Source organism: Jaculus jaculus, chromosome 8, assembly GCF_020740685.1.
Source record: "Jaculus jaculus isolate mJacJac1 chromosome 8, mJacJac1.mat.Y.cur, whole genome shotgun sequence".
Taxonomy (NCBI): domain Eukaryota; kingdom Metazoa; phylum Chordata; class Mammalia; order Rodentia; family Dipodidae; genus Jaculus; species Jaculus jaculus.
The window spans coordinates 22,535,804-22,563,627 of NC_059109.1; positions in this window are offsets into that span (position 1 = coordinate 22,535,804).

Genomic DNA, 27,824 nt, shown 5'->3' on the forward strand with positions numbered 1-27,824 from the left:
TACTGATCAAATCTTGAGCTGTGGGGATTTGTCTCATTAACACCTAATCATGCACTAACAATTTGATATTCTATGGCAGTGACCATTAGTTCTAAAGTTATCCAAGTATGCCTTTTATTAACTGTATACTATTTAATTAAAATACTGGCAGGTCTGTCATTTCCAGTTAAATTAGAAAGTAATGATAGGGGCTGGGGAGATGGCTGAGCAGTTAAAGATGGTGCTTGCAAAGTCTGATACCCAGTTTCAATTCTTATCACTCACATGAATCAAGATGCACCAAAGTGGAACATGCCTCTGGCATCTATTTTCAGTGGCTAGACACCTTGCTGAACCCATAAACACATACACACTTGCATATAAGTGAAATAAACCATTGAAAAGCAATGATTTCCTTGTCAAAGTTTTTCAGTGAATGTTCTGATTTGGCAACACCAAACAAAATTATTTCTCTGTTGTTACCATGTAAGATCCCCATAGCCATAGCCAGTGTTAGGTAACTTTTAAAAATAAAACTCATAGTTGTTTGTTGTGGCTAAAAGTATAAAAGTGGTCTATAGATTATAACTTCAGAATAAATAGAAGATTACAGAAATTATAAGAAAATTCTGTTTGAATACCTTTTTTATCACTTTAATTTTGATTGACAATCCATATATATGATCTTTAAAGCCCTCAGGCCTCCATGTGTTTTTTTTTTCAGAAAACATGGATTTTCCATGCTTAAAAAGAAACATCCATAAGCAATTTAAAAATTCATTATAAAATGGTTTTCTCTTTTCCTCTAAGTAAAATAACAAAACAGTAACCATAAAAGAAAAAAAATGGAGGAATGAAAAACCCATTGTTTATATCAGACTGACTAATCTTTTATTAATGTTCTTTTTTATTATATTCACCCCTACTACTGTCTTTTATCTCCCTCCCACTCTTACTGTAAATCCTCTTCCCCACTAATCCTCTCCTAGTGCATAAGGGGTTTTTTTGGGGGTGGGGGGTTCTTGGTTTTTTGTGATCCACTGAGTTTAATTAGAGTTGCCTGCAAGAAGATGTGTGTGTGTTGGTGGGGCGGGGGGGATCCTTTGCTAGAGTATTGACAACTGACCAGTGGTTAAACAATTGAAGAAGATGGCTGTCCTATTCGAGCAACCACTAACATCCAATAGCTGTTTGGGGAGAGGTGGGGTCTCCTGAGCCCTTCCTTCATTCATGATGGAATACTGCCAGACCTAGTCTTGTGCACTAAACTACAGATACCTTGAGTTCATGAATGTAGTAGTCATATCATGCTGAAAGGACAGCATGACAGCACTTTCCCCATCCTCTAGTTCTTGACTCTTACATCCCTCCCAGTTCTACAGTGTTTCCTGAGTTGTGTGTGGGGGGGGGGAGGGGGGTGATATGGATGTCCCATTTAGGGAAAAGCACTTAGCACTCACTTAATGCTAGGAGCACTTTGATCAAACACACATCTGCATCAACTGCAGCCCACTGCAAACAGGCTTCTCTGCTCAAGGCTGAGAGCAACATGAATCTGGATATAAGTGTAGAACTCTGAGGGATACAGAAACAAAAGGGTCACTGGGGCTTACTGGCCAGCAAATCTAACTGAAAACCTATGAGCTCCATGCTCAGTGAAAAGCTGTGTTCACAGGACGTAAGGTGGAAGCATCCCAGAGGGGAATATCTGACATCTTGGCGCCTGCAAGCATGTGCATGGGGTGTATGCATCTGTGCACACATGCATGTACATGTCCTGCACACACACCACACGTGCTACACACACAGGAAGCAAAACTAGATTAAGAGTATTTTAAGTTGTAAATGAAGTTACTGTGAAGTAGAATATGTACTATTAGGTTTGTTGGGATTTCTTCATAGTAGATCCTTTGTAATTTCCATATAACTAACTCTTCCTGGAAAATACATTTGTCGCATTGTGGGAAGTTGGGATTTTGGTCTGATGATGCCATATTTTTTTTTTCAATGCTGGCAAAATGAAAGTGGGATGGAAGGTGGCAAGATACATATTGGCTTAAATGAAGTCTAAACAAGGGAAAGGACCAGGGGGGTGAAATAGTTTAAGGGACACATTCACAGAATACCATGCTAAGAAGCCTGCTCACCAAGGAATGGCCTGACTAATAATTAGGACACTCAGGCAGCTAGAAACTTGGCATACAAATACATTAAGCTACAAAAGTGTACAATGTTATATAAAAAATAATAATGCATCATGAATCTTACTTTGAGCTGCTACGATTTAACTTAAAATGAGAAATACAGAAGGCTACTATATATCATAAAAGATTGTGTACTAGCAATTTTTTCTAGGGATAAGGAATACCCCCCAAAAGCCCTGGGCTTGCTTCTTATACCCACACTAATTTATTTTGAATACTGAATTTGCCAAGTATGATCATATAGAATGCACATTTAAATTGTGTAATTTTTTGTATTTAGACTTGAAAATAGTCAAACCCTAGTTTTATCAGAAATCAATGTTTATTTATATATTTATTTTGGTTTATTGGGATAGGGTCTCACTCTAGCCCAGGTTGACCTGGAAGTCACTCTGTAGTCTCAGGGTGGCCTCGAACTCATGATGATCCTCCTACCTCTGCCTCCCGAGTGCTGGGATTAAAGGCATGTGCCACCATGCCCAGCAGAAATCAATTTTATGTCACCAAAATGTCTGAAATATCAATCAAATTGAAAACTTGTGTCTCAAAAAGATCAGATTCCATGTTTCAAAAAGAACTTTTAAGGAGTTCAAGTTATATAACAAGTTATTTTAATGACTGGGTTTAGTTTACTACGGGCATGGTTCTTTACAATTAGGACATTTTAAACTCTTAAATGATTATTCAGCATTCAGTCCATTAAAGTTGTTTCCTTTCATTTTTGCCTGTGTAGGCAGCATACACTGACTTGTGTACTTACTTTTACCCTGACTTTTCTTCCCTTGGGATCCATCACAGAAATAAAATGTAGAAGTCAGGATGCATTCAGAAAGGCTAACTTTCCTCTAGCTCTTCGGGTCATGTAAGTGATGGAGGGACAGGCAGATGTTAGCAAGAATCAGCAGAAGCTGCTTCGGAGGAGAGAGACTTGAGCTGAGACACTATGGGACCACTAGCAGGGTGAACAGAAGAGCAGAAACAGCAGAATAAAGAACAAGTATGTGTGACTGAGGCCTCTAAAATGTCATCCCTTCAGTTAAGGCAGAAGTCCACAGTCAGCATACATGGGCTCACAAACCTCCGGATCCAGACCCTTGCTCACACTGGTGCCTCTTGCAGCTCTTTCCTTCAGCGCTTCCATTTGCACTCACTCCTTGTTACAGGAGAAGCCTCATTGTCCAAGTCGGAGTTGGTGCTTACTCAACTTCCCCACTCTTCAGCTAGTCACTCCTCGATCTTTGTACTTTCTCAGGCTTGGTGTGTGCAGTTTCACTGCCTGTTCCCCAAGTAGAGTTTTCATGGGATAATTGTTTTTCTGTTTTCTGTCCCTGAAGCACAGACATGGTCATATTGTTTACCTGCCCATCTTCTCTCATTGCTTCTCTCTGGCCTCTGAGATCCTTCACCCATTTGCATCTTCCACTCTTACTGCTAAATTCTTAAAGGTCTCAGCATATAATATCTGGTTTTTTTTCCATCTATGTGACAGTTAATTGCTTCTGACTAACTTCAAACTATGCTATATTTTCAGAATTCACCCCTTCCAAATCTCTATAAGCACATCTTCCCCTAAATAACTTTATCTAATATTCAAGATAGCATTGTTTATAAGACAGTTTACCACCCAGCATAATTCTTCTCACACTAAGACACTAGTAGATGCATCTATCTCACAGATTAGGCTGTGTCTTGAGGACAAGGGTGATACTATTCCATTCTCATTGCCTAGAGTTTAAAGCATTGTTGGCATATGGCTGGTATCTGTCGATGTTTGTTGAATGCATGCATAGAAAATAATAACCCTGTGCTGGCTTAGAGTTGTATAACACTTTGCTTCACATGTGTCGTTCTCATTATGTAGACTTGTTTGTGTCATACAGCATCAGTGATGATTTTCTTCTTCACCCAAGTGTTCTGTGCATCAAAGAGCAATTTAAGCCAGGCATGGTGGCACATGCCTTTAATCTCAGCACTCAGGAGGCTAATGTAGGAGGATTGCCATGAGTTGAAGGCCACCCTGAGACTACATAGTGAATTCCAGGTCAGCCTGGACTAGAGTGAAACCCGCCCTTGTGACAAAGAAAGAAGGAGGGAAGGAGGGAGGGAGGGAGGGAGGGAGGGAGGGAGGGAGGGAGGGAGAGAGAGAGAGAGAGAGAGAGAGAGAGAGAAGGGAACAGGAATTTAGTAAGTGAACTCTAAGAACCACTGGACTATATACAACTCCATTTGTGTATCCCTCCAATTACAGATTCCCTTTCTTCCATTATGGTAGCAATTTTAGTATGCATATGATACATACCCTAACATATTTACTTTTTGTTCATTTGGCTGAATTTGTAACTGAATAACTCATAATTAAGGTAAGTAACGTTCAGTAATTAAGCCATTAATTAAGTTAATTAATTAAGTCATCTGCCTGCTGACACAGTTCATCCATTGTCCTTAGGTCTCTGTAGCAGTGGGATAGAACAGTCATAGAGCTGAGAGAGTGAGGAGCTGGGGTTCATGTTGTCTCATAGTCAGAAGGGAAATGTGTGCCTTTAAAGACAGAAAGTAGCGAGACTTTTGAAACTATTTTGGGGAAGCCCAGAATTTCAGAAGTCCAGAATTAATCAAACACATGAGTGTATAAAAATCCTGCGGTGTTCAGAACAGAAATGAATAAGCACTGAACAGGTAGCATGCAAGCAAGTGGCCTCCTCGCTCAACCCAGGCCCCAGGTCTAACAGGACCAATTCAGTTCCAGGTATCCTGCTTTTCATCTCCTGTAACACAGGCTATCTTCAAATGCTTATGGGTTTCCTGAGCCTTGTGCTGCTAACTGCCAACCTACCTTAGAGAGCGCTGAGTGACAGATACTGTAAACATCCTACACTCTCAGCTGTGGAAAGTAAGAGAGCTGGGAGAAGGCTGTTTACTCTCTCTGCCTTGGAAGTCAACTAAGGAGAAATAAAATTGATGTGTCCCCCATGTCTTACAATTGATCCTACCAGTAAATTTTTGACTCTAAAATGAAAAAGAATGAATTAGCTAATTTGTGTTAAAAATATAAAATAATATGTTAGTTTTTCTATTTTTGAACTGTATGTCCTTGTGTAAAAAGACCAGGCACAGTGGTACATGCCTGTAAGCGACTGAGGTGGCTGAGGCAGGTGGATACTGAGTTCAAGCCAGCATGGGCTACAAAACAAAGTTTAGGGTCAGTGTGGGCACAACACGAAACTTAAAAAGAGAGGAAGAAAGCAAAGGCCCCCAAATGCCCACAAGATGAAAGTTTCATTAAGTACTATGAGGCTACACTTGGTGGCTTACTCTGGAGATTGGTCTATGACAGGCACAAAACACATTAGCCAGCCAACTTTCCATTATCCTGGCTCACAGTTTATACACTTAGTTTGGCTTTTTTTTTTTTTTTTTTTTCTATTTAAGCAAATGTCCTGATGTCTGAGACTTGCTGCTTTATCAGGGATCAGAGGCATTTTGGATCTCCATGCAGAGTGGTGATGACACCATGTGACTTAAGCCTGCTATTTAAAGCTGGAGTGCAATTATACATTTCATGAATTAAGATAGGCTTATTGGGGGTGGCTGGAGGTCGGGGGTGGCATGCAAAAAGAGAATTTTAAGCAAAGCCAGCAGAATTAATTTCCAGGTTCAGTTTTAACAAAGAAAACCACACTGTTTCTTCTTCCAGTAAACCACATATCAAATATTTATTAAGCACCTAATCTAGAGTTCGACTCACCCAAAATTTAAGTCTTTTTCTTTCACATGCTAGGCTAGCTCTCTATCCCTGAGCTCCATCTCTTTTCCATTTTGCTTTTGTTTTAATCAATATTAAGCCTTCTTTTTAGAGAATATGTAATAATATGGTTCATTATTATATGTAATAAGGTGCATGTCTATACAACAGGCCCTTAAATTACAGTAATTATTTTAACATTTGTATTAAATATTAATTCTGGACACATTTATATGCATTTATAGTCTTGGAATAGTATGCCAGTAATTTAAGTGGAAATATGCTTTATTAGTTTAATTAATTAATCAGATAGGTTTAATAATGAATTAGATCATTTATTAGTTTAGTAAAATATTTGATGGGCTGGAGACATAGTTTAGTGATAGAGTATTTTTCCAGTCAGCCCAAGGCACTTGGTTTAATTCCCAGTACTGCAAAAAAAGAAAAAGAAAAAAAAAAGACATTTAATTTCAACCCCCCCCCAAGTTTAGAGTATAAGACAATAAGGACTATTATTTCATATGAATCTGATAAAGTGTATATTAATACAATGACCTTAGTAAATGCTTTCAAGGAAGTACTTGAATAAGCTGGACTTGCATCATGTACTGTCCAAGTGTTCACTAAAGAACTCAGCTTGGCTCAAGTACTTAATCTTTCTAGAGTTTGCCTACAGGCTAAAGGAATTCCTCTTTGAAATAACATGTGCAGTCTTTTCAGAGAAAAAACAATATTGTAAATATTTGAAGTTTTGTATTTTGCCAGGAGATGCAAACTAACATGGGTAAGAACAAAGACTGTCAGGAGTAGAAGGGGAAGGATGTTGTATATGTTCTCTCAAAGCTTTTTAGCTATGCAGCCTAAATTAAAAGATGGGAACACTGGGATATTCCTGATCTAAGTTCATGCTACTTTCCAGGTTTTCAAAGCTTATTGAAATATAACCAAAATACATTGTTCATTATTCAAGAAGTATCTCTTACCTGCTCTGTGCCAGTTCTGGGTACAAGACATAGAACAGTAAAAAACAAGTCCATGCTGCCACAGACTTAGAAATAAATATGTATCATGATATGTCTTGTTTATTCTAAGCATCTGTGTACAATACCCAGTTTTATTAAAATTTGTGGTATTTATGCCCCTTTTCAGTCTTCCAAAACCAGATGAGCTTAAATATTTGAGCACATTTATTTCATTATCTGTGAAACACTTCTAGACAGAAGCTGTGATTGTAACTAGGCTGTTTTGTGATATAGTTAAGTAATATTAATAATTATATGCTTGAGGGGTCATTGTTTTATATACATAATATGTATGTGTTCCCTGTTTGCAGGAACAATATTGTTAAGCAGTTATATAAGTTTTATCTGTGTAATTAGTGTATATATTATTACCATTGTATGTAGTACAAGTATTTTAACCCTTTGTTCAACTCTGTATCTCTGTAAAAACTGGTAACAGTGATTTGGTTATATTAACATTATATTTGTATATTTATTCCTGAAAACTTCTGTAAGGCAATGTAAACAAATATGACTAAAGATAAACTTTTTATTTGGAAAAAATAAGCTTTATAGGTTCATTGTAACCTAATTATGTGAATAAAAACTCAGCAGAAATAAAAATGTTTCATTTATTTATGAATTCATTACCTCCTTGTCTGTATTTACTTAAATGAGTAAATGTGTAATACCCTTTATGATTATTGGTGGTCTATTTCTGGAAACCTTTGCATAGATTTCTGAAGATTTAAATATAGGAACACTTTTCTTCATTTTGAAAAGCTGTCAAGCTGTCCAAGTGTAAACCTAGTGAGAAGTATAAGACTTCTAGAAAGGAAATTGGATATTATTGATAGAAGACCTGAATGCATGGAGAGATAGCAGGCTATTCGAGAACAGACTCAATATGGTTGGGGCACATTTCTCCTTAGCTGATCTGTAGATTCAGTGCAACTCAAATCAAAGGTAAACAGTATGTAAAAAAGGTAAAAAGTATGTTTGAAAACTGATTCTAAGATGTATAATTCAAACATCAAAGAGTTAAGGTGATCTGACAAAAATGTAAGTTAGCCTATCACATAGCATTAAAACTGCAGCAATTATGAGACTATGGTACTAAAATACCTACAAGCAGATATAGGATATGGTGTTATGAAACAAGATTACACAGAAATACACGGAAATAGTCAATGTTCCAGATAAGAAAAATTTTACTTTGTAAACGTAATTACCACAAATTTAAAGTGTAACAAAGTATGCTAGACGTAAAAGAGAACATGCAGTTTAAGTCTTTCTACTTCTGTTCACTAGAATGTTAGGCAAAACTAGTCTCCATCTATGAGACAGAAGTCAAGACATGGTTTCCTAGAAGTGTGGGCACTGATGGGGCATGGGGACCAGGATTGCTCTGGTGCTGAGGAGTCTGAGTACTTGTGTACAGGTGTCACACACGAGAAACTCTCCTGCTAAAAGTTATGCAAGTTTTCAACTGAATGCTACACTTTAGTAAGTTTTTTAAAACTAAACATTTAAAATCATAATAAATCTATAGCACATTTGGAACACATACCCAATCACTAAGAAACTCTCTCAGGACATACTTCTCCCAACACAGCAACAGCAGACATCTTTAAGAATGTTATTTGAGGGAAGATGTAGAAGATTTAGGTTAGTCTTGATCCTACCCTCTCCAGTGTCTTGTGGTTCAGGTGTTTCCTGTAAGGGTCTAGTGAAGGTTCAGCCATTTGGTCTGTCTTTTAGGAAGTAGAATTTTATGGTACCATTGCCGTTTGGGTCCAGATTACTGTTTCCTACCCTTCGATGCCCTCCCCGCCCTCCCATCCATCCTATTGTCTAGTCCATGAGGTGCTTGCTGGGTATGTAAGGTATCTTGGGTAGATTCAAGTTAGAGAAGGACAATTGGCGAAACAAGCAAGGCTGACGTTTTCCTGTGAACCGGATACCAGCACAAAGGGGAAGGAGACCAACACAGAGAAAAATATCTCCTACCAAATCAGAGAGCCAGAGCCTCAGAGGCCCCCAACACCTCAGCACTGAAGCAGACCAAAAATGAACCCAACATGGCTCAGGGAAATTTTGCGGAAGGGGGGGGGAAGAATGTCAGAGTCACATGTTGGGTCATGTTTGCAGAGACATTTATCATACCAATAACTGGGGGCTAACTCCACAATGCACGACCCATTTACATCAACAAGGAGTGTCCAATGGGAGGGGGTAAATCATAGATGAGCCTAAACAATGGTACCAAACTGCCTGTATTTGCTGAAAAGAAAACTAATAAATTAAATTTTTTTAAAAAAAGAATGTTATTTGAAACTGGAGCCACAATTTACACCTTCCATAGCTAGGTGACTTTGGGCAATCATCTTTTCTTATATGATCCCCTTTATTTCAAATAGCATCACTTCCCCTGAAAGTCTCTTACTGGTCTAATTCCCCATTTTCCAGATCACATAGGTTGCAAGGAAAGCAGGCTGATGTTGAAAAACACTGGCTTGTGGCCATACTGCTTTGTTTACACAAGGTTGGGGGAAGGAGCAAGAGAACTGGCTTACCTGGGTTTCAGTAGGCTGTCAGTAGCTATGGAAGTCTGAAGGAGACTACTGCTAGCTTCTGATTGACTCTCTAATGCCTCAAGGAGTTTCTGTAGCCCTCTACCATCATGTTAAGCGTTTGAAATAAAAATTCCTTACCTCAAAAGGGCCCCAGCTGAAACTAAGGAAAATTGGTGAAACAAGCAAGGGTGATGTTTTCCTGATGAACCAGATACCAATACAAGGGGGAAGGAGACCAACACAGAGAAAAATCAACTTCTACCAAATCAGAGAGCCAGAGCCTCAGAGGCCCCCAACACCTCATCACTGAAGCAGACCAAAAATGAACCCAACATGGCTCAAGGAAATTTTGTGGAAGAGGAGGCGGAAAGAATGTCAGAGCCACATGTTGGGTCATGATATACAGAGACATTTATCGTACCAATAACTGTGGACTAACTCCATAATGCACAATCCATATACCTCAACAAGGAGGGGCCAATAGGGAGGGGGTAGGTCATGGACGAGCCTAATAATGGTACCAAACTGCCTGTACTTGCAGAATAGAAAACTAATAAAGTTAAATTTTAAAAAGCATGTGAATGGCCTAACTATTTAGCATTCTTCTTTTTTTTTTAATTTTAGAATGGTTTTTGTGGTTGAAATTTGGTCATTTCATTGGGGTTGGAGGAAAGAAAATACTTTATGTGAGCCAATGAAAACATTGTATTTGCAAATGCCATAAAAACAATATCATTTGTTTGGGGAAAAGACAAGAGAATGCCCTATGGTTGTTAAAATTGTATGAAATTTTCTTTTAAGAAAAAATATTTCATTAAACATGTAAGCTTTCAATATATTTGTGTGTGTGTGTGTGTGTGTGTGTGTGTGTGTGTGTGTGTATAACCAAAAAGAAAAAAGACTTTGACTCCGGTTATAGGTTTTCACATGCACTAGCAAGCTCTACACAGTACTTCTCACCTAGGAACAGTGAAACTCCATGAACTGTCCTTTGTTCATATGTATACCTTGGAATATCACAATTTATGAATGCTATCCTGTGATAGTTGGAAGAATCCCATTGAACAAAAACATAGATTCAGCCAAAACCGCAGTAGTGCTCTGAATCAAGATTGAACGTCTTACACATAACTTATTGTCAGAAGAATTTACCTAATCATTTAGTCTCAGTCTTAACAAGCCTGCAATGTACTACCTGACATACTATAGGTCTGTAAAAGAAACAAGTGCTGTATAACTTCAGAGTGACCCCCAAGCATTCTGTAATGTTGAGTTTATCCAAGGCTTTGCCACCCAGAAACAAGGTATGGATTTAAAGTATTTGGCTCAGAACTAAAAAATAGTGCTTTAAATTCCAAAGCTTATGCAATCAACCAGTTATTTTAGTTATCTTGGAATGTCCATTGCTTGAGAACCTGACAACACCCAGCACTTCACAGTGTCATTCAGTCATTAGAAAGCTATGAATGTTTTTTGCTATACTAAAAGGGTCTTGACACTAGGCTTGGATGCTCCTCTAAATATATCTTTACAAGCACCTTTGAGGTAATAAGATAAAAAGACAATAAAGCATACAATATAAAATTAAATAAGTTGTATAGTGTTAGACAATAGTGAAATTCTATGGTATCAGTGGCAATTGGAGGGGCAGTTTATAGTTTGCTCTGTAAATATCTTTTTTCAATTTTTTTGTTTATTTTTAATTTATTTATTTGAGAGAGACAGACAGAAAGAGAAAGGCAGAGTGAGTGAGAGAATGGGTGTGCCAGGGCCTCCAGCCACTGCAAATGAACTCCAGACACGTGTTCCCCCCTTGTGCATCTGGCTAATGTGGGTCCTGGGGAATCAAGGCTTGAACCTGGGTCCTTAGGCTTCACAGGCAAGTGCTTAACCACTATGACATTTCTCCAGCCCCTGTAAACATGTAGCAGAAAGAACACCTTTGAATTTTAAAATGGTTTTAAAGTAGCTGCCAGTAGAGAATCCTACTGGTGATTAACATGCTGGATGGTTTCCATAATAAAAGCTCTATTTCCTTCTGCTCAGCACTGATTTGTCGAGTCCTTGAAAAAGAAAATTCATTTAGAAATCTAACCAGATTCCCCAGGTAGAACAAGAATCAATTCTTCAATGTAAAAAGGTTTACTGTAGTATGCATTTAGCAATAACTACAGGTATTATTCCCACAAAATTAGAACCTTCGAGAAGGTAGGACATTCACTTGTACTTGAAATTTTGAGGTTCAAAACTAATTAGTTGCACCATATCATATTCTTGTATGCATATCTCACTCTCTCTGATCCCTTTTGTTAAGCAATGCCTAATGTGAGGCTATTACTAAATAGTGCTCCTATGAGCCTTTTCCATGAGGATGGGACTGGAACATTGTACTGATTTCTGTGGATAATGACAACTGTCACATGGCATGGGGACATAATATGTTCTAGGCATTCTAAATATTTTGTTTATATTCACTGATTTAATTCTCTCGAATGATAAATGTAAATATTTATTTTCACATATGAATGAGCCCAAGGTAAAAGGGATTATGAAAGTTTTCCAAGGTCATATGGTGCCAAGCCTGGGTTTTTTCAACCCAGGCAAGGTTGCATCCAATCTACTCCTAACCATAAAGTAATATGTACAAATGTCATCTACTGTAGGTATTTTCCTGTTTTTCAAGGGAGAAACAAATTAAAAGAGTAAGGAAAATGTGGAGGTGGCTGGAATTGTTCACAAATACCCCAGTTCTCTCTTGACACATGAGAAAGTTGTACTTTTCATGAGGTTGTGTGTGGTGGCATGGCTTCCTTTCAGCAACCAAATGTAAACAGCAATGCCAGGAAGCATTAGAACCTCCCTACAGGATTGTGCACACTTCCTTGTACACTGGTGAAACTTTTTAGGGTCCTGTTCCCATAACATGATATGGCCATTGCCATCCTGACATCAGAGCAGCAGGAGACCCTCACAAGACTGGTCCTTTACTATTCCCTCATGAAGCCAAAGGTACATAAACCACCACTGGCCCCAGGACATACAAGCTTAGGGGAGAAGACTGCTCTTTGCTGGCATAGCTTCCTATAAAGTGCCCATGCTCTGAAAACAACCCCAATTTAAACTCACCAATTTGCCAAGCTAAACAAAGTAAAATCATTTATTTGGGCTATTTCCCTCTGTTTGGGTATCTGGTATGAATAGAAGTGAATTTCCCAAGAAAAATCATGTAACACTTGTCAAGCTAGCCTTAGTCACCACAGATTTTGATATGACTATTGGACAGCCCCTCTCCTGATTTCTTGAATATGGAGGCAAATTGGTAAATTCTCAGTTTCATGGTGGTAGGGCTGTTGAAAGAGGTTGCAACCGAAGCATAAAATAGCCTAAGCATAATTTGCCTAAATTACTTGCCCAAACAAGTAGGTTCTTGCTAGTAGTTCTAGAATTCCACTTCATTCTTCGTTTTGTTTTTCATTATCTCTTTTTTTTTTAATTGCATGAACTGAAGGACCCTTTAATTTTAAATTTATAATAATGGAAGTGCTTCAAATGTTAAACCTTATATTTCTGCTTAGTCTGGAATTAGCAAGGAGAAGGAAGGTCAGTGATTGGTCTGGAATTTAATGCCATGATCTGTAGCTGCTTGAGAAAATTTTCTGGCTTTTTAAATCTGAGATTCAAGTTCTAGCCACAGATGACCAGCAAAAGTGTTAGCTAAAGAATGTTACTTGTCCTCTGTTTTAATTCAAATGACATGACTGCACTTAATGGTTTTACAGTACAGGCTAGTACTTTTCTTTTTTTTTTTTTTTTTTTTTTTTGACGGGGCACACCTTTAATTCCAGCATTCAGGAGGTAGAGGTAGGAGGATCACTGTGAGCTCAAGGCCACCCTGAGACCACAGTGCATTCCTGGTCAGCCTGGGCTAGAGCAAGACCCCGACTCAGAAAAACCAAAACAAACAAACCAAAAAGCAAAACAAAAAACCAAAAAACCCAAAAGCCCCATCCTTCAAGATCATGAACCCTGTCATCCATGACCACACCCTGTCCTTGTTGACCATGCCTACCCTTCATGCCCACACATCCTTCAGGACCACACCCCCAAACTTCTTTTTTTTTTTGTTTTTTTAATTTTTATTAACATTTTCCATGATTATAAAATATATCCCATGGTAATTCCCTCCCTCCCCACCCCCACACTTTCCCATTTGAAATTCCATTCTCCATCATATTACCTCCCCATTACAATCATTGTAATTACATATATACAATATCAACCTATTAAGTATCCTCCTCCCTTCCTTTCTCTACCCTTTATGTCTCCTTTTTAACTTACTGGCCTCTGCTACTAAGTATTTTCATTCTCACGCAGAAGCCCAGTCATCTGTAGCTAGGATCCACATATGAGAGAGAACATGTGGCGCTTGGCTTTCTGGGCCTGGGTTACCTGACTTAGTATAATACTTTCCAGGTCCATCCATTTTTCTGCAAATTTCATAACTTCATTTTTCTTTACCGCTGAGTAGAACTCCATTGTATAAATGTGCCAAATCTTCATTATCCACTCATCAGTTGAGGGACATCTAGGCTGGTTCCATTTCCCAGCTATTATAAATTGAGCAGCAATAAACATGATTGAGCACGTACTTCTAAGGAAATGAGATGAGTCCTTAGGATATATGCCTAGGAGTGCTATAGCTGGGTCATATGGTAGATCAATCTCTAGCTGTTTTAGGAACCTCCACACTGTTTTCCACAATGGCTAGACCAGATTGCATTCCCACCAGCAGTGCAAAAGGGTTCCTTTTTTTCCACATCCCCACCAACATTTATGATCATTTGTTTTCATGATGGTGGCCAATCTGACAGGAGTGAGATGGAATCTCAATGTAGTTTTAATCTGCATTTCCCTGATGACTAGTGACGTAGAACATTTTTTTAGATGCTTATATGCCATTCGTATTTCTTCCTTTGAGAACTCTCTATTTAGCTCCATAGCCCATTTTTTTGATTGGCTTGTTTGATTCCTTATTATTTAACTTTTTGAGTTCTTTGTATATCTTAGATATTAATCCTCTATCAGATATATAGCTGGCGAAGATTTTTTTCCCATTCTGTAGGTTGCCTCTTTGCTTTTTTCACTGTGTCCTTTGCGGTGCAAAATCTTTGTAATTTCATTAGGTCCCAGTGGTTAATCTGTGGTTTTATTGCCTGAGCAATTGGGGTTGTATTCAGAAAGTCTTTGCCAAGACCAATATGTTGAAGGGTTTCCCCTACTTTTTCCTCTAGCAGTTTCAAAGTTTCCGGTCTGATGTTAAGGTCTTTAATCCATTTGGACTTAATTCTTGTGCATGGCAAGAGAGAAGAATCTATTTTCATCCTTCTGCAGATATATATCCAGTTTTCAAAACACCATTTGCTGAAGAGGCTGTCTCTTCTCCAATGAGTATTTTTGGCATTTTTATCGAATATCAGGTGGCTATAGCTACTTGGGCTTACATCTGGGTCCTCTATTCTGTTCCACTGATCTACATGTCTGTTTTTGTGCCAGTACCATGCTGTTTCTGTTACTATGGCTCTGTAGTATAGGTTAAAATCAGGTATGGTGATAACACCAGCCTCTTTTTTTTGCTCAGTATTATTTTAGATATTCGAGGTTTTTTGTGATTCCAAATGAATTTTTGGATTGTTTTTTCTATTTCCATGAAGAAAGCCTTTGGAATTTTGATAGGGATTGCATTAAATGTGTAGATTGCTTTAGGTAAGATTGCCATTTTCAGGATATTGATTCTTCCAATCCAGGAACAAGGGATGTTTCTCCACTTTCTAGTGTCTTCAGCAATTTCTCGCTTGAGTGTTTTAAAGTTCTCATTGTATAGATTCTTTACTTCCTTGGTTAGGTTTATTCCAAGGTATTTTATTTTTTTTGATGCAATTTTGAATGGGAGTGATTCTCTGATTTCATCCTCTGTGTGTTTGTTGTTAGCATATATGAAGGCTACTGATTTCTGTGTATTTATTTTGTATCCTGCCACATTGCTGTAGGTTTTGATCAGCTCTAACAGCTTGCTAGTAGAGTCTTTAGGGTCCTTTATGTATAGAATCATGTCATCTGCAAATAATGATAACTTGATTTCTTCCTTTCCAATTTGTATCCCTTTTATGTGTGTCTCTTGCCTTATTGCTATGGCTAAGACTTCCAAAACTATATTAAATAAAAGTGGGGACAGTGGACACCCTGGTCTTGTTCCTGATTTTAGTGGAAAAGCTTCCAGTTTTTCCCCATTTAGTAATATGTTGGCTGTAGGCTTGTCATAAATAGCCTTTATTATATTGAGATATGTTCCTTCTATTCCCAGTCTCTGTAGGACTTTTATCATGAAGGGATGTTGGATTTTGTCAAATCCTTTCTCTGCGTCTAATGAGATGATCATGTGATTTTTGTTCTTCAACCCGTTTATGTAATGTATTACATTTATAGATTTGTGTATGTTGAACCATCCCTGCATCTCTGGGATAAAGCCTACTTGGTCAGGGTGAATGATCTTTTTGATATACTCTTGTATTCTGTTTGCCAATATTTTGTTGAGAATTTTTGCATCTATGTTCATGAGGGAGATTGGTCTGTAATTTTCTTGTTTTGTTCTATCTTTGCCTGGTTTTGGTATCAGGGTGATGCTGGCCTCATAGAAGGTGTTTGGTAGAATTCCTTCTTTTTCTATTTCCTGGAAAAGCTTAAGAAGCAATGGTGTTAGCTCTTCCTTAAAAGTCTGGTAAAATTCAGCAGTGAATCCATCCGGGCCTGGGCTTTTTTTAGTTGGGAGATTATTGATAACTGTTCGTATCTCCATGTTTGTTATAGGTCTATTTAAGTGATTAATCTCATTTTGATTTAATTTAGGTAGGTCATATAGATCAAGGAAATCATCCATTTCTTTCAGATTTTCATACTTTGTGGAGTATATGCTTTTATAGTATGTCCCTATGATTTTTTGAATTTCTCTGGAATCTGTTGTGATGTTGCCTTGTTCATCTCTGATTTTATTAATTTGTGGCTCTTCTCTCTTTCTTTTGGTCAGATTTGCTAAGGGTTTATCAATCTTGTTTATCCTTTCAAAGAACCAACTCTTTGTTTCATTAATTCTTTGGATTGTTCTTTTTGTTTCTATTTCATTAATTTCTGCCCTAATCTTTATTATTTCTTCCCGTCTACTAATTTTTGGTTTGCCTTGTTCTTCTTTTTCCAAGGCTTTAAGGGGAAGCATTAGGTCGTTTACTTGCGACCTTTCTAATTTCTTAATATAGGCACTTAAGGCTATAAATTTACCTCTTAGAACTGCCTTCATTGCGTCCCAGAGATTTTGGTATGTTGTGTTCTCATTATCATTTGACTCTATAAATTTTTTGATTTCCTTTTTGATTTCTTCATTGACCCACTCATCATTTAGTAGTGTATTGTTTAGTTTCCATGATTTTGTGTATGCTCTATAGCCTTTCTTGCTACTGATTTGTAGTTTAATTCCATTGTGGTCAGATAGAATGCAAGGAATTATTTCAATTTTCCTGAATTTGTTAAGATTTGCTTTATGTCCTAATATATGGTCTATTTTAGAGAATGTTCCATGTGCTGCTGAAAAGAATGTATATTCTGCAGCCTTTGGATGAAATGTCCTGTATATATCTGTTAGGTCCATTCCTTCTATGACCTCATTTAGTCCAGATGCCTCTCTGTTTATTCTTTCCCTGGATGACCTGTCAATTGATGAGAGTGGGGTGTTAAAGTCACCCACCACCACTGTGTTTGGTGTTATCTGTGACCTTAGTTCTAATAGTGTTTGTTTGACGAATTTGGGAGCTCCCATGTTAGGTGCATATATGTTTAGGATTGTAATGTCCTCCTGTTGGAGTGTGCCCTTAATCAATATAAAGTGACCTTCCTTATCTTTCTTGACTAACGTCGGACTAAAGTCTACCCTGTCTGATATTAGGATAGCAACCCCTGCTTGTTTTCTAGGCCCATTTGCTTGAAACACCGTCTTCCAACCTTTCACCCTAAGATAATGTCTATCCTTTGTAGAAAGGTGAGTTTCTTGGAGACAACAAATTGTAGGATCCTGCTTTTTACCCAGTCTGCAAATCTATGTCTTTTCGTTGGAGCATTGAGACCGTTGATATTAAGAGATATTATTGAAAGGTGTGTATTTATGTTTGCCATTTTTGTGTGTGTGTGTGTGTGTGTTACTGGTTCTACCTGTGCTCTCTTCCGTTAACTGGTATTTGAGTATAGCTGGTTTTTTCTAGGTTCCTTATATGTGTGCTTTTCCTTTTGTTCAGCATGGAGGATTCTATCAAGTATTTTCTGTAGAGCTGGTTTTGTCTTCAAATACTCCTTTAACCTGCTTTTGTCATGGAATGTCTTTATTTCTCCATCTATTTGAATGGATAACTTTGCAGGATAAAGTAACCTTGGTTGACAGTTGTTATCTTTCAGAACTTGGAATATATCACTCCAAGCCCTTCTGGCTTTAAAAGTTTGTGTTGAATAATCTGCTGTAATCCTGATGGGCTTGCTTTTGTAGGTAACTTGATTTTTCTCTCTAACTGCTTTCAATATTTTTTCTTTGGTGTGTGTGTTTGGAAGTTTGATTATAATATGGCGAGGAGAGGTTCTTTCTGGGTTTTGTCTGGCTGGGGTTCTAAAGGCTTCCTGTATCTGTATTGGCACCTCTTTCCCAATTTGGGGGAAATTTTCCTCTATGATTTTGTTGAAGACGCCTACTCTGCCTCTGGAGTGGAGTTCTTCTCCTTCTACTATGCTCTGAATTCTTATATTGGATCTTTTCATAGTGTCCCGAATATCTTGAAATTCCCACTCATACTTTTCTATAAGTTTGTCTTTCTCTTTGTTGGACTGCATTAGGTCTGCCACCTGGTCTTCTAGCTTAGATATTCTGTCCTCTCCCTCATCCATCCTACTGGTGAGATTTTCTACAGAGTTTTTTATTTCATTAACTGTGTTCTTCATTGCTAGTAATTCTGACTGGTTTTTCTTTATTATTTCTATTTCCCTATTTATGTCTTGTATTGCCTTCTTTATTTCATTAAATTGGTGTCCTGCCTCTTCTTTGATTCCTTTGATTTCCTCTTTGATTTCCTCTTTGATTTCCTCTTTGATTGTTTTCATGTGTTCTTTGACCTCTTTGAACATATTTATAATTATTCTTTTGAACTCTTTCTCAGGCATTTCCTCTAACTCTTTCTCACTGGAGGACATTTCTGATGCATTAATACTTTTAGGTGGATTTATATCATGTTGCTTTTTAATGTTTCTTGTGTTATAATGTATATATTTTTGCATCTTGGATTAAGTTAATGCTTGGACTTTCTAGCAAGCTGTGTATTCTTAGCTGTATCAATTGATTTGATGTAATATATTTTCAGGGTAGGACCTTAAGGTGTTAGGTGTGGCCCTTCAGACTCTCAGAGTATCTACAAAGATGTTCTTAGGGGTTGAGTTTCCCTGCTATAGGAGTATTCAAGCAGGCTGAGTGGAATAAAATACAGGTAGATTCTAAAATTTAACTAAACACTGTACACATTCAATCAAAAACAGCCCCGAGTATGTATGCAAGAGTAGTTATTATAATGACCAGATCCTCTATCAACAAAGAGGTTAAGATTTCTGGTCTGTTGAGGGATCCAAGTCAGCTTGTGACCAAGTGAGACCCTTCCCTGGTGCAATCCCAGTTACTTTGGGTGATTTTGGTCTCCGTCAAGTTGCTGCTTGGGTCGTCGGGCTGCTGTTCTGATTTCTGGAGCTGGACACTTGCTTTTCCTGCGGGGCAAACTGAGCCGCTGCTGCTGCCTCTGCTGCTGCTGTAGCTGCCACTGCTGGAGCCACCACTGCTGCTGAAGCTGCTGCTGCTGTGTCCACTGCCGCTGCTCGCCCTGAAGCTGCTGCTGCCGAGTCTGCTGCTGCTGGGCCACTGTTACCGGTGCTGGAGCCGCTGATGTTGCTGCTGAACTCTGCTCCTGCTTGGGTCCTGCTGTCAGCCCAAGTTGGCATGGCCGGTCCCGGGCCGCTGCTCTGTTTGCCGGAGCTGGGCTCAGGCGGTGGGGGAGGGGAGGGAGCCACAGCTGCTCTGGTTCTCTTGCTGCTCCAAGCGTTCTTCTACCTTGCAGTCTGCTCCTCCGCTGCTTGCTGCCACTCTCCCCTCACGTTTCCTGAGTTGCGGAGAGTGTGGTGTGAGGGGAAGCGCCCACACCTGGCTTTTCCTGGGGCTCCAGCCGAGTCTGGCAGCTTTCTGGTGCGCTGCGGTGGTTGGCCGAGCTGCCGGAGCCACTTTTCCCGCCTGTGCAGGCTCTGGATGCTCTGGAACCCTTCTACTTCTCTGCTGCCGCTTCAATTTCCTATACACCTCACTTTTTAGTAAAAGTGTATATTTTGCTGAGTTTTTTTGGTCTTTTTCCCCCCTAGGCTGCTTTGGCGTGGTACCTACACCGCCATCTTAACCGGAAGTCCAGGCTAGTACTTTTCTTTAAGACAGTTGTCACTCTTAACACTGGCTCTGTTATGTGATCATGTGATATAGAAAGATGATAGATATCGAGATATGCATGTGTATGAATGAAAATATATACTTATACATCACATTATTTCACTTTTTCTATATACCTTTCACAAAACACCACGTTAGCTTGGTTTACATATTTCAATTTTGAATGATGCACATTTCCAAACCTACTACTACCTTTTTGCACAAAAGAAAAAGCACATAAAATTGTACATATCTTTCTATAGTATTATCATCCTAAAACTGAAAAAGCAAAGTAGACTTTGGGATCACGGTCTCACATTCAGTTTGAATGATAAGGGACATGAGCTTGGGTGATATGGAGAAGACACAAGGCTGTGTCTCCTCAACTAGCAGGGTCGGGCTGGCTGCTTAAAGACTACTGCTTTTCCTTTCTCTTACTGAAAGTCAGCTGATTTCCCTAAGCCGTATTCATGTAACCAAAACATCCCCAGCCCTCCATTCAATAACTGTTTTCTTATGTTTTTTTTCACAATCCTGTATCATTCCAGAAATGATTCCAGTCAGTTGCTGTGTACTTATGTTTGGCAAATATCTACTAAAGGATCTGAGCTAGCTGCAGTAAGTTACATAAGTGGGGGTTCTCTTATTTTGAAATATTACAGATATATAGAATGATGAAAAATAGTATGTCAAGCCAGGCATAGTGATGCATGCCTTTATCCAGAATTCAGGAGGCAGAGGTAGGAAAATTACTGAATTCGAGGCCAGTCAGGAACTAGAGTGAGTTCCAGGTCAGTGTAGGCTAGAGTGAGACTCTACGTCTAAAAACAAATCAAATAATGTTTTATATCCCTGTGAATATTTTACCCAGTCTTTCCCAATGGTTATACCTTTCAAAGTTAAAGTACAGTATTATGAAATAGATATTGTTATAATGTATACACATAGTTTTGTGCATTCCATCACATGCATAGGTTCATGTAGTCACTGCTACAACTAATGTACTGACTGCTCCATTGCCATGAAGATCTCACTTGCTATTATCACACCCATTCCTCTTTCCTAGCAGCCACAAATGCATTGACCTTTTTTATTTCATCATTTCAAAAACATCCTGTAAAACAAAAAGTACTCTAGGGCTGCCTCAATAGTTAAAAAGTACCCACTGCTAGGGCCTGAGTACTCAAGTTTAATCCCCGGTACCCATTTAAATGTTGGGTGTCAGGCTGGTAAGATGGCTTAATAGTTAATGCACTTGCCTGCAAGGCCAAAGGACCCCAGTTTGATTCCCCGGGACCCATGTAAGCCAGATGCAGAAGGTGGTGCATGTATCTGGAGTTCATTTGCAGTGGTTGAAGGCCCTGGTGTGCCCATTCTCACTCTCTCTCTCTCTCTCTCTCTCTCTCTCTCTCTCTCTCTCTCTCTTTCTCTCTCTCAAATAAATTGAAATACAAAATATTTTTAAACTTTTGGGTGTGGCAGTACATGCCTAAATTCCCTGCACTGTGAAGGTAAGACAGGAGGATCCCTTAAGTCTACTTAACAGTATAGCTTAATTAGTAATTTTTTGTTTGTTTGTTTTTATTTTTCGAGGTAGAGTCTCACTGTAGCTCAGGCTGACCTGAAGTTCATTATGTAATCTCAGGGTAACCTCAAACTCATGGTGATCCTCCTACCTCTGCCTCCCTAGTGCTGGGCTAATTGGTTGTTTTTAAGCCAATAAGAGAGATCCTGTGTTAACAAAAGAGAATGGTCTTCCTTAGAATGACACAGAGGTTGTCCTCTGACCTCTGCATGCGTCTGCACACAGGAACACACACACATCATGCAAAGTATTCTACACTAAGTTTTTGCATAATTTCCAATGTGTAAATTAAACATTAGAGCTTTAGAAATTCTAGTGATCTCAGTCATATTGATTATTCACATGAAACTGATGTCTAACATACAAATTTACTTTGTGATATCATTTTCAATCATTTTTAATTAAATGAACACATTTTTTTCTATTTTAGAGGATGGTAACTTGCTTAATACCTTAATGTCTTAGTATTTCAGTCACAACAGCTAGCAAATAGCCCTTAGATAAAATTTGAACATGGCTATACAAAATGCTGTGCTTCCAATAGACTGTTTAATCTAAGGCTCACTTAATTACAGCCAGTCAGTCTTTGGGTATATATTGTTGTTCTGGGATTAGAATTTGATATAAATCCAAGTATGAAATGTTCCATTTAGAGAATCTTGACCTTTAGAACAATAAGGTCAATAATTATACAGAGCTTATGTAAATGTATATTGTGTAAAAAATATAGGAGATACGTTCTTGAAACCTACATTGGGATCTTAACTAGAAATGCCTTTTAATGTCCTATCATAGCTGATAATTCTCCCACGGTCATTGAATTAACCGGTGATCAGATCATAGTCTGTTAGGAAGACATGATCTTCTGGTAAATTCATGGCCATCTTGCCTAAAGAGGAGTAAAGCAAACATTATGGTAAAATCAAAATACTTATAAGGGGGCTATTGAGATGGTTCAGTAATTAAAGGTGTTTGCTTACAAAGCCTGCCTGCTGCTATTCAATTTTCCAGTACCCATGTAAAGCAGAAGCACAAAGTGGCACATACATCTGGATGTAGTTTGCTAAGTAAGAGACCCTGGAGTTTCTTTTCTCCCCTCTCCATCCATTCCTCTCTTCCTTTCATAAATAAATACTTTTTTACAATGCTGATGCATGTGAGACATAGCAGACAGAATACAAGTGCTTCCCTCCCTGCAGCAATGCTGAGTGAAGAGAGCCTGTTGGAAAGTGGCTGTGTGGACATTATTCTTTGAGAAATGGACTAAGGTAGGAGATAAGAAAGAATGAAGGCAGCCTATTCTATTTGTTGGAAATCAAAGCAATCCTAAGTTTATAAGATCCTTGAAAATATTAAATGATTGATAAGTTATGCCTATATCTATACATAGTTGGCTGATGTTATATACTTAATTATTCATGAGTCTTAAAATAGTGCATTAATAATTAATTATAAATAATAATAATATTATTGCTGGGTGTGGTGGCAAAGGCCTTTAATCCCAGCACTTGGGAGGGAGGGGTAGGAGGATCACTTTGAGTTTAAGGCTAGTCTGGAACTAAACAGTGAGTTCTAGGTTAGCTTGTGCCACTACCATGACAAAACCAAACAGACAAAAAGCCAGAGCTGGAGAAATGGCTTAGTGGATAAGGCACTTGCCTGCAAAGCCTGAGGACTTTTACTCGACTCTGCAGGTCCCATGTAAGCCAAATGCACAAAGTGACACCAGTGCACAAGGTTGCACATGTACACAAGGGGTGCACATGTCCCTAATTGTAGCATTCCCATAATAAAGTGGAAGGTGAAGATAGTAGAATCCCTGGGAACATTCAGACCTGGTATCCTTCCTTAGGAATGCAGCACTGAACAAGGTATCATTCCTGAAACAAGGTGAGAGGCCAACACTGGACCCAAGGTTGTCTGGATGCATATGTTGGCACACGTATACCCACACTCACACAGACATGGGCATGCACAACACACACACACACACACACACATGTTACATGGAATCTCTCACTAATATCTTCATGAGAGTTCTTTTGGGGGGAGAATTTTTAATTATATTAAAACTGAATTATTACTTTAAAGTGAAGCATGTGCACTCTAGTTAAACGAAGCTAAAAGCAGAAAAATGAAACTATGCTATTTAAAATTTATATTTGAGGGGGTAGAGGTAGGTAAAACTAAACAAAGTAAAACCCAGTCTAGCCTAACAGTTTCCTCCACAGTGGAGGAAGAAGTTGTCACAAAGAAAGTAGGGTACTGTGTTCATAACCTTCAGCATTGTTCCACTACTGTTCACTTGATTCATTTAACTGTCCACTTATGCTTTAAAAAAACAGTTTACAGAAAATGTGTTAATCTGCAGGGCATAGTTTGTAGGCCCTCAGTCTAAAAGTTAAAGAAAACTTAATAATGGGTTCCAAAAAGTAGAAATAGTTGGCAACAATTCAATATAGCTGGCAATTAAAAATGAAACAAAAATTTTAAAATCTTGAAAATTAAAAGGCTTGCATTAACTATCTCTTGGATGAAAAGAGCAGCACTGAACTGGGGAGAAATATTCTAAAAACACAATATCAGAAACCACTGGATAAATTTAAAGCAATGGTTAGAGAATAACATGCCAATAAAAATAAAAGAATTAAGTTCCCAATTCAAAATACCAAGCAAACTACAAGGTAAATCAAATGAAAGTATAGGAGTTATGAAAGATAAAACCAAAAATGGGATTTAGGACAGAAAATTATTAGGCCAAATTAATGAAAACCTTAGGTTTTCATAAAATAAGAAGGGATAAATACCTAGATAATTTAACCAAAAGTAGGGGTAGAAATCAAAAAATAAATGTAAAACAAGTAATAGGGAAATAATTTTACTAGAAGAAGCTCTGAATATCATAAATAGCTACCTTTACCTAGCTGCATGCACATCTAAAACCTAGCAGAAATGGAAATTTGTTAGACAAATGTTCTATCCTAAAACTGGATCCAGGAAAGAGAACCTTTATTAGTATTTATAGAAATGAAAACTTTACTAGCTACCCTCACATACTAACCAGGCTCAGCCAAACACACATGTAAATTTTACCAAATCTTTAGAAAATAGACTATCCAACTGCTACACAAATTATCATAGACTATAAGAAATCAAGAATAGATTTTAACTTCTTTTGTGATGAATATATAGCAATCATATCTAACCCTGATAAAGAAAGTGCACAAATTCCAGGCCAACATCACAGAAATCAATATAAATTTCTTTAATGGCATACCAGAGAACAAGCTCTGAGAACATATTAAAAAATCAATACACCATAACCAAACTGGGTTGCTACTAGGACTGCAAAGATGATGTATGCCAGAAAATAAATTAATATAATTCATCATTTTAACAAGAATTTGGAGAAAAAAAATGACTTGATCTTTGTAGGTGGTGAAAGTTAACTTTAACAAAATTCATTCCAACTTAAAAAAAAAAAAAAAACCTTAGAAAAGGGTAACGGGTAACTATTTTCTTACTTAGAAACACTAAAAAAAAAAAAAAAAAAAAAAAAATCTTTCTGAGGTCAGTAACTAGGTTGGGATGCCCAAAAACCTCATGGGTATCCAACATTGTTCAAGTTAATGACAAATTCAAAACTAGAGGAAACATCCAGAGGTACAGAAGTAGGATGTAAGAAAAGCATCTGTCCCTATGCAGAAGACATGATAATATAGGTAGACAATCAGTGATGAGATGAACTCAACTTAAAAAAAAAAATCAGTAAGTTAGCAGAAGGTAAAGTTGGCATGTAAAATCGGTAGCACTGGGGGTTCGGGAAACCTCTGTGCAACTGTGACTACCTGTATTCAGATCCCCACATCCCACTTAATGCTGGCAGTAGTCCTGGCATCTGTAGGTAGAGACAGGAGAATCATCTAAAAGCTCACTGGCCAGCTAGCTTGTCATAAGGGCCTCAAACTTACCAGCATATGCAACCAAATTCTACCAGTATGCTACAGAATCACAGAGGCCAATTTATTCCCAAACCTCTATGAAGCAATACTACACCGATGACACTTACTTCAGCCTTGTGCATCCAGAGGAGAGCCAGCAAACCAACCAGATGCCTAGCCTATAGAAACAGACAAGTATCACATGAAAACTACAAACTGCTGAACACGCAAACTTAGGCTACAGACACAAAGCGAGGTGTGTAGATGTGATACTTTTGGAACAAATTATTGACTCCATTACATAATTTGGTTGGCGGGGGATTTCAAGGTAGGTTATCGCTATAGTCCAAGATGACCTGGAATTAATTCTGTATTCTCAGGGTGGCCATAAACTTATGCTGATCCTCCTACCTCAGCCTCCCAAGTGCTGCTATTAAAGGCATGAGCCAATATACCTGGCTTCATAAAGCTATTTTTTTTTAACTTTTTCCATTTTTTTTTTAATTTAGAGAGAGTGAGAGACAGAGAGAGAAAGAGAGAATTGGCATGCCTGGGCCTCAACTACTGCAATTGAACTCCAGATGCTTATGCCACCTAGTGGGCATATGCAACCTTACACTTGCCTCACCTTTGTGCATGTGGGATCTGGATAGTAGAATATGGATCCTTAGGCTTTGCAGGCAAGCACCTTAACTCTTCAACCCAAAGCTATTTTTCAGTGAATAAGGAGGCTTTAAGATCTGTTCAAGGTCCCTTGCCTTACCCAAACTCAAAGTATATTGTTAGTGCAATAATTAAAAGGAACAATGCTGTTCAGAAATAGGCAAACATGCAAATGAAATAGGACAGCCTAAGTAAAAAAAAAAAAAAAAAAAAAAAAAAAAAAAAAACTACATTGTTATAAACTGTTGGATGAAATATCAATAAATAATACTAGGACAACTGCCAAACTATTAAAGAAAAAATAAGCTAGATTTTTACCTTATACTGTATATAAAACTAAATTATCACAGATTAAAGAGTTAACTTTTTAAATGGGGAAAATGTATAATATTTATATGATCTGAAGAGAGAGAAGCCTTCCACACATTGGAGCATTTTCATAAATTAGCTACATAGGGAACTATATAAATATAGAGGACTTAAACTTCACATATCAAAATATGCTAAACAAATTAGCATCATTAAGACACACCTCACAAAAAAAGACATTTACATATCTACTAAATTTTTAGAAGATTCAACAACAAGAAAAATGACAAAAGTTTCAAAAATTAAAATTCCGTAACACTGAAGACAGTGTCTTTTGACTGAAAGTTAAGCCTCCATGCAGTGGTCCATTGTCTTGCCAAAGCCACATAGTATTTAGAATCTAAGGTAGTGTGTCAGTCTTTGAACTCCATATTTTAGACTATATCAATGGACACATGCACCACATTATGCATCTGGCTTTATGTGGGTACTAGGGAAACTGGAGAATCAAACCCAAGCTACCATACTTTATAAACAAATGCCTTATTTTCTCTCAGGCCTATTTTCATTTAAAAACCTTTTTAAAATATTTTTATTTTTTGCAAGATAAAGAGGCAGACAAAGAGAGAAAAAGGAGGAGAAAGAAGAAGAAGAATGGTACAATATATTAATAGCATACTCAAAACCATCTTTGTGACGATTAAAAATCAGTTTTATTAAAAATTAGAAACTCAGGGCTGGAGACTTGGCTCAACAGTGAAAGGTGCTTGCTTGTAAACCCAGTACCCACATATAGCCAGATGCATAAAGTGGTGCATGTGTCAGGAGTTCGTTTGCAGCAGCAGGAGGTCTTGGTGTGCCCATACTCACTCATACACTCACATACTCTCTTTCCTCTCTCTCATAAATAACTATTTTTTATTTTGTTTATTTATTTGAAAGCCACAGACATAGGGAAAAAGAGGCAGATAGAAAGAGAGAGATGGGCTGGAGAAATGGCTTAGCTGTTAAGCACTTGCCTGTGAAGCCTAAGAATCCCGGTTCAAGGCTCGATTCCCCAGGACCCACGTTAGCCAGATGCACAAGGGGGTGCACACGTCTGGAGTTCGTTTGCAGTGGTTGGAAGCCCTGGCGCGCCCATTCTCTCCCTCTTTCTCTCTCTCTGTCTGTAGCTCCCAAATAAATAAAAAATATTTTTAAAAAGAGAGAGAGAGAGAGAGTGGGTGAGAGAGAAAGAGGGAGAGAATGGGTGTGCCATGGCCTCTGCAAAGGAACTCCAGACGC